Below are 8,208 nucleotides of genomic sequence, written 5' to 3'. Positions count from 1 at the left end.
GAAACCCCTTTAAGGACATTGTAAGGGGCATGACCAAGTAAAGCAATATTTTCTGCAGCCATCATAGTGCGGTGCTATTTTTCCACCATGGGGCAATTTTGTATGTCGGCTAATGAGGTTTGTGGGCTTGGGCTGCTTTTTAGTCCCAGTCCGTCCCTGCCTGCAGTAGTGCAGAATCAGGCAGAAGTTGCTTTTGTGCTGTTTCTATCAACTCCCCTTCTTATAGCCAGCACCACCTTCTCCACTTCTTCATGTTTGGGGAAGCAGGAGAAGTAAGGTGCACCTTAATCAGCCCGGACCACCTCCAGGTTAAGAACTGGCCAAGGCTCCGCACCAACATTTCTGTACCTCAGTCTCATGCTTCATGTCTTAATTGACAAATTGAGGAAGAGGACAATACACTGTGGCAGCCTCAGCCTGGGAGGCAGGAAAGGGAATAGGGAGGGAATGTGAAAAGTGGACTCACTAGGATACTGAGAGGACAGCCAAGCAGCAGGCACTCCGTCCTATCCACCAATACAAGTTTTTATAACTAGCATTGTATATCATTTCTTTGGCCTTCATTGTGGTATTTCGCACTGCAGAAAAGTTTTTTTTGCCTGCATTGTTGTATTCGATGCCAGTGTGGAGTTATTGAGTGCTGCATTGTGATATTTGAGGCATTCTGTGCTGTCATATTTGTTTGGTGCTGTTGGGAAACTTTTGTGCTGCATTGAGGTATTTGGCATTCCGGGTTGGTGTTTTGTGCTGCTGCGAAGTTTTTTTCTGCTTTGTGATATCTGTTTGGAACTTCCAGGGAAGTATTTTGAGCCGTTCCATGGTATTTGGCATTTCTAGGAAAGTATTTTGTTTTTCAATGGGGTGTTTGGTGTGTTTGCTACATTGTAGCATCTTGTGCTGCACTATGGTGTTTGACATTGCTGTGGAGGTATGTAGTGTTGCATTGTGGTATTTAGTGCTTCTAGGTTGGTGTTATGTTAGCATTGCTGCAGTTAATATGGGCACTGCATGGTGGTCTTTGTTTTGCACTGCACGGTAGTATTTGTTCATTGTTAAGGTCATGGCATCACCATGGATTGGTCGGTGAGCCCCATGTAGGTAACCCCTGTTTTACATGAGGGATCATCTAATGGCATTTCAGAATATATTGGGCTCCTCCTCACCTTTGAAGTCTTCGCGCTCTCGGCACTTCCTTTAACGGGCATCTGGCAGCCTCTAGTGAGAGCACCGCCACTGGTCAGGTGATGAGGAAGTGGCATCATTTGACCAGAGGCAATGCGCTGCATGATGTGTATGCAAGGGCAATGCGATGTTTCGAAATTCAAATCAATTGGAAACACTTGTGATCCTTTGATGCGTGTGAAACTCGCACGTGAGGATCGCAATTTCACAGAAGTGATACACATTATGCAGCATGCGAGTGCCATGCAATGTCTTTTAAGGTCCCACTGAAAACAATGGGCACGGCATTCCAATCACAAAGATCGAGCATGCTGCGAGAAAAAAATTGCTACTGTGATTTCATTTTTGTGCGAACTGTGTGGGAATAAGTCCGCAGGGTATGTTTATACGTAACGCAAATGCTGAGGATTTTCTGCAGCGGAAAATTCAATGGCAATTTCCACATCCAAAAGAGAGTTACAATCCATCAGTGCGGATTTTGAGTTGAAATCAGCTGCTCTTCGACAGCTGATTTCAGAATATATTGGGCTCCTCCTCACCTCTAAAGTCTTCGCACTCTTGGCACTCCCTTCACCAGCGCATTGCCTCTGGTCAAATGATGCCACTTCCTCATCACCTGACCAGTGGCGGTGCTCTCACTAGAGGCTGCCAGATGCCCGTTAAAGGAAGTGCCGAGAGCGCGAAGACTTCAAAGGTGAGGAGGAGCCCAATATATTCTGAAATCAGCTGTGGAAGAGCAGCTGATTTCAACTCAAAATCCGCACTAAGGCCTCCTTCCCACGAGCGTGACGGGCTCCGCCGCGTAATATTCCGCAGTGAAGCCCGTCACGGCGCCCCCCAGAGACCCCATACTTACCAGCGGAAGATAGCGTGAAGACGCTTCCCCGCCCACCGGCATCGCGTCATGTGACATGCCCACCACGTCACGTGACGCAGCCGGCCGCGTCATATGACGCGCGGCGGTAGGCGGGGAAGCGTTTTTTCACGCTATCTTCCGCTGGTTGCAGCGGGAGATAGCGTGAACGGACGGCTTCCATTGACTGCAATGGAAGCTGTCAGCGCGTACACCCGCAGCAAATAGAACATGCTGCGGGTGAGAACGGGAGATTTCACGGTGCGTAATTCCGCAGTGGAATTCCGCATCGTGAGCATTGTGCTATTAGGTTCAATAGAACCTAATAGCAGGGGGCAACGCAGCGGATTTTTGCCGCGGATTTACGCGGCATAAATCCGTTCGTGGGAAGGAGGCCTAAGGGCTGCCACCCACTTGCGTTTTTTTAACATTGCGATATCGCTGCGTTTTTTTAACACGATTGTCAATGGGACTTTCTAATGTTAAAAATGCATCGCAAGTTTGCGCTCTTGCAATTTTTGTGCGATGTGTTTTTAACATTAGAAAGTCCCATTGACAATCGCGTTAAAAAAGCGCAGCGATATTGTAGTGTTCAAAAAACGCAAGTGGGTGGCAGCCCTTAGTGCGGATTTTGAGTTGAAATCAGCTGCTCTTCCACAGCTGATTTCAGAATATAACGCAAGTGGGTGTGAGCCCTAAATGTGTCTTTTTCAAAAATGCTATGGATTTTGCAACGGAATTTCCCATTTTGGAAAATCCGCAAATATTTCTGCTTCAGGTAAACATACCCTAAACCTGCTAATAAATCAGTTAATATGGCCTCTCTGCAATTTTAAGTAAATGTCATCCCATTTTCTGTGATTTGCTTATAGGTAGTATTCCATGAACTGGTCAGAGTGCCCCTGTCCACCACTGAAAGCATCTACAATGCATGTGAACATCAGAACTGCACCATGAAGCCATAAACCAGAAGAAGGTGGCCTGGTCTGATGAATCACATTTTCTTATACATCATGTGTGTTGCTTACCTGGAGAAGAGATGGCATTAGGATGCACAATGGGAAGAAAAGATTCTGGCGAAGGCTATTTATTGCCCTTGGCAGTATTCTGCTGGAAAACATTGGTTCCTGGCATTCACGTGGATGCCACTTTGACACGTACCATCCCCTTCAATATTGTAAAGACCAAGTGCCCCTCTTCATGGCAGCAGTATTCCCTAATGGCAAAGGCCTTTTTCAACCACACTACAAAAATTGTTCAGGAATGGTTTGAGGAACACAACAAATAAGTCACTGTGGTAACGTGGCCTCAAAATTCCCCAGACCTTAATCCAATCAAGCATCTTTGTTTTTTTTGTGCTGGAAAGACATGTCCGATCCATCGAGGCCCAACTCACACCTTGCAGGACTTAAAGGATCTGCTGCTAACAGCTTAAAACCAGATACCACAGGACAACTTTGGGGATCTTGAGGAATCCATGCTTCAACACGTCAGAGCTGTTATAATTGCACGAAGGGCACCTGCACAGTGGACATCTTTCCTTCATCTATCCATTACCTAAGGAGACATTGTAAGTTTGAAAAACCTGCAGCGTAGGTGGGTAATAGGTAGTCACCACGTAGCAGAACTGCCTATGTTCTCTCCCTGTATTCTTTCTGTCCTGTCCTTGTTTCCTCCCTACCCTTATTCCATCTTTTCCCTCTACTTTTTCTTTTCTCTACCTATTCTTAATCTATCTCTACCCCACTCCTGTCTCTGTTCCCTCCCTTTCCATCTTCCATCTCCTCTCTCTATTTCTGTTCCCTCCCTATCCTTCTACCATATCTTTTCTCTTCTGCGTCTGTTCTCTCCCTGTCTTCTTTCTGTCCTGTCCTTGTTTCCTCCCTACCCTTATTCCATCTTTTCCCTTTACTTTTCCTTTTCTCGACCTATTCTTAATCTATCTCTACCCCACTCCTGTCTCTGTTCCCTCTATAGCCTTCTTTTGTCGCCCCTCTATCCTGCCATTGTTCCCTCCCTATCCTTAGTTGATCTTTACGCCACTCCTGTCTCTGTTTCCTCCATATTCTTCTTCTGTCTCCTCACTCTTCTGACTCTGCTCCCTCACTGTCTTTCTTTCATCTCCTCCCTTTTCTGTGTGTGTCTCTCTCTCTATCCTTCTTCTGTCTCTTCCCTCTCTTGTTTCTGTTTCCTCTCTGTCCTTTTTGCCTCCTCCGTCTCTTCTCTCTATCATTCACTTGTCTCTGTTTTCTCTCCATACTTCTTCCATCTCATCTATTTCCAGTCTCTGTTCCCTCTCTATTCCTCTTCCATCTCCTCCCTGTCCTAAGTCAGTTCCTTTCTTATCCTTCTCACATCTCTTCTCTTTCCTCACTCTGTTCCCTTCCTGTTCTTCTTCTGTCACCTCCATAACAAACAGTTTTAGGTGTGTTATTGAAGCAATTGCCTAAGAAGGTCCCTGAATGTGGGGACCCCCATGAGCTTCTGGAGCAATATAAACTAAACTATTTATCGATATATTATTTGGGTATTATCGTATTATGTGTATCGCAGTATTATGACGACTCTTTAAAGGAAGAAGTGAGGAATAAGGCCTTATTTATACATGCGTTTAAGGTGCTACATAGCCACGTAAATACATTGACCGAAAATCACGACCATCTAAAGCATTGGTTTCCAATGTACTCGGTCAGATGACTGATCTATAGCTGCATGAAAAAGACACGCCAGAAAATAGCTCATAGGCAACCGAATTTATACGCTGCCGGGAAAAATAGGTCTTGCCCTATCCTCCAATCGATATATGCTGGCGGCTCCCATAGACTCCTAGAAGAGCTGCAAAATAAGGGAGGGGGAGGAAGTTTAGCTGCGTCCAGCGCTGCGAAAAGCTTACAAGTGCTCTAATTAGGCATTAGAAGTCATTCTGAGTAATTATGACGACCGAGGGATTTCCGGACCGCGGCATACTTTTTGGCTAATACGTCTCACCCGGCTGAGTGAATGGACGAGAAAACGCTAATTTTGGCTTTTTTCCTTTTCACGTATATTTTGGCCGTGATGCAGCCAGCGTGAAAATAGCAGCTAGCGTGTTAAATAGCCCCAAGGGTGCAGAAGCGCCCGACAGCCGCCCCAGAAATTATCGCTCCTGTGCTTTTTACTGATTACTCAGTGAATAGAGGCGTAGCGGACGGGGATCATTCCATTCATAGTAAACAGGCAGTCGTTCATAGATGAATGACTGCTGTTTACATAGGCCGATCATCATTTGATTGCTATGTCTGCACGATCCGAACGATGAATGAAGAATTGTTCCTCATACAGATCATACCGGCATTTACACTGAACTATTATTAAGCTTCCCACCATACAGCAAGAATCTGAATGCTAATTGTTCCATGTAGAAGGGCCCTTAGTTTGTTTAGGTTAAAGGCCTTCCTATTTTCTTTTCCTTTAAACTCCATTCTCCAACAGTGAAACACATAAAAGTGGACCCAGTGAGAAGAAGACATTTATGCCCACAATATTAAAGGGGTTGTCCCGCGCCGAAACGGGTTGTTGTTTTTTTCAACAGCCCCCCCGTTCGGCGTGAGACAACCCCGATGCAGGGGTTAAACAAGAACACCGGACAGCGCTTACCTGAATCCCCGCGCTCCGGTGACTTCTTACTTACCTGCTGAAGATGGCCGCCGGGATCTTCTCCCTCGGTGGACCGCAGGGCTTCTGTGCGGTCCATTGCCGATTCCAGCCTCCTGATTGGCTGGAATCGGCACGTGACGGGGCGGAGCTACACAGAGCTACACGGAGCCCCATTGAGAAAAGAAGAAGACCCGGACTGCGCAAGCGCGTCTAATTTGGCCATTAGACGCTGAAAATTAGGCGGCTCCATGGAAACGAGGACGCCAGCAACGGAACAGGTAAGTGAAAAACTTCTTATAACTTCTGTATGGCTCATAATTAATGCACAATGTACATTACAAAGTGCATTAATATGGCCATACAGAAGTGTATAGACCCACTTGCTGCCGCGGGACAACCCCTTTAAGCTATTTCAGAAGCATCCACCAGTCTAAACAGCACTGTGCGTCATATGAGTATTCATTACAATGCTATATAGACTTTATTCCAGTAGGAAATCTGTATTTGTGGTACAGAAAATGTTACATTCCTACTTTACATTTCTGAAGTCGGGCATAATTACAAATACTGTAGCATTTTTATGTTATCAAACAAAAAGTGCTAATACATAGGCCCCCTGCACACGGGCGGAAATTCCATTGGATTGAGCAGAAAACAAATTGCGGCCCCACACAGAAATGTCACTCCCCGGCTGCCGGCTTCGCTCTGTGCATGCACCGTGAGAGAGGTGAGCGAATTCTGCGAGAATTCTCGTAGCGGAATCTGAACCGGCCGTCTGCAGGCGGCCTAAGAGAGAGTTTTTAGTACGGCCCAGATCATGTAGCCTTATGTAAATCAGTCAAATTATTGAGACAGAATTATTAGATAAATATTTGATGTTTAACCCTTTCCAATCCACTGACCTCTGAAGACATTATGATTTAAGGCTGTACAGCTCCGATGTTAGAATACGTCCGTCAGGGTTCTCTTACTGTGTATTGCCAGCCTCTGTGCTGTTAAAGCCTATCCAACATGTCACCTCATGCAGTACTGGCTTTAGCCCCCATAGAAAAAAAAAGGATACAAATTGGATTGGAAAGGGTTAAAGGAATTGGCCCATGAACCACATAACACACAGCTATCTCCATCAGTCCCATAGCCAATGAATGGAGCAGTAGTATACATGTGTGACTCTCACTTCACTCCAACATGGGACTCGATATGCCTGTTCGCTTGATTGGTGGTGGTCCCAGCGATCAGACCTGCAGCGATTATATATATTTAGCACCTATCCTATGATTAGTTTCTAAATGTTGTTTGTGGGCCAACCCCTTAAAGTATATGGAGTCTCCTGGGCAAATTATTGCATTACATTCAGCATTAGCTTATTAGAAACTGAAAATTTAAGAACAGATGAGAAAGATCAGACTAACGCTATACAATGACCAAATAATACTGCCATATACTGAAGTGCTTGGAAAAAGTGCCATACCACATGCAGTAGTCCAAATAGTGCTTTGCAGTACGACAATCAGATGGCCAAATAACAATGATTTACAGTGCCTAAACTAACACAACACTAAATTATACCAACATACAGTCCGCATACAAAAGTACAAACAATAATCATGCCATACAGTGCCTAAATCTTAAGCTAGGCTGGTCAGGGAGACGGGAGGCCACACAGGCCAAGCCTTAAAGGGGTTGTCCCGCGCCGAAACTGTTTTTTGTTTTTTTTTTCAACAGCCCCCCCGTTCGGCGCGAGACAACCCCGATGCAGGGGTTAAACAAGAACACCGGACAGCGCTCACCTGAATCCCCGCGCTCCGGTGACTTCTTACTTACCTGCTGAAGATGGCCGCCGGGATCTTCTCCCTCGGTGGACCGCAGGGCTTCTGTGCGGTCCATTGCCGATTCCAGCCTCCTGATTGGCTGGAATCGGCACGTGACGGGGCGGAGCTACACGGAGCCCCATTGAGAAAAGAAGAAGACTGGACTGCGCAAGCGCGTCTAATCTGGCGATTAGACGCTGAAAATTAGACGGCTCCATGGAAACGAGGACGCCAGCAACGGAACAGGTAAGTGAAAAATTTCTGATAACTTCTGTATGGCTCCTAATTAATGCACAATGTACATTACAAAGTGCATTAATATGGCCATACAGAAGTGTATAGACCCACTTTGTTTCGCGGGACAACCCCTTTAAGTGCATGTTTCGGGCTACCTGGTCCACACCTTCTTATGCTGTGGCCCTTACTAAGTAGGGGCACCCAGGGTGGATCTTATTAATAAGTGGGGCTGCAGAGGGGGTTCTATTACACACTGGGACCATTAATGGGCTCTTAGTAGAGGGTCTTATTACTAAATAAAGTCTCATATGGGGTCTTATTACTAAGTGGGGTCACATAACAGATCTTATTGCTAACTGGGATTCCATATGGGGTCTTATTACTAAGTGGAACCACACATGGAGCCTTATTACTAAGTGGGGGCCACATACAGCTTCTTATTTCTAAGTTAGGCCACACAGGGGGTCTGATTACTAAGTCGGGCCACCT

This window comes from Eleutherodactylus coqui, chromosome 13 (genome assembly GCF_035609145.1).
Source record: "Eleutherodactylus coqui strain aEleCoq1 chromosome 13, aEleCoq1.hap1, whole genome shotgun sequence".
In the NCBI taxonomy this organism is placed as follows: domain Eukaryota; kingdom Metazoa; phylum Chordata; class Amphibia; order Anura; family Eleutherodactylidae; genus Eleutherodactylus; species Eleutherodactylus coqui.
This window is presented reverse-complemented; position numbering follows the sequence as displayed.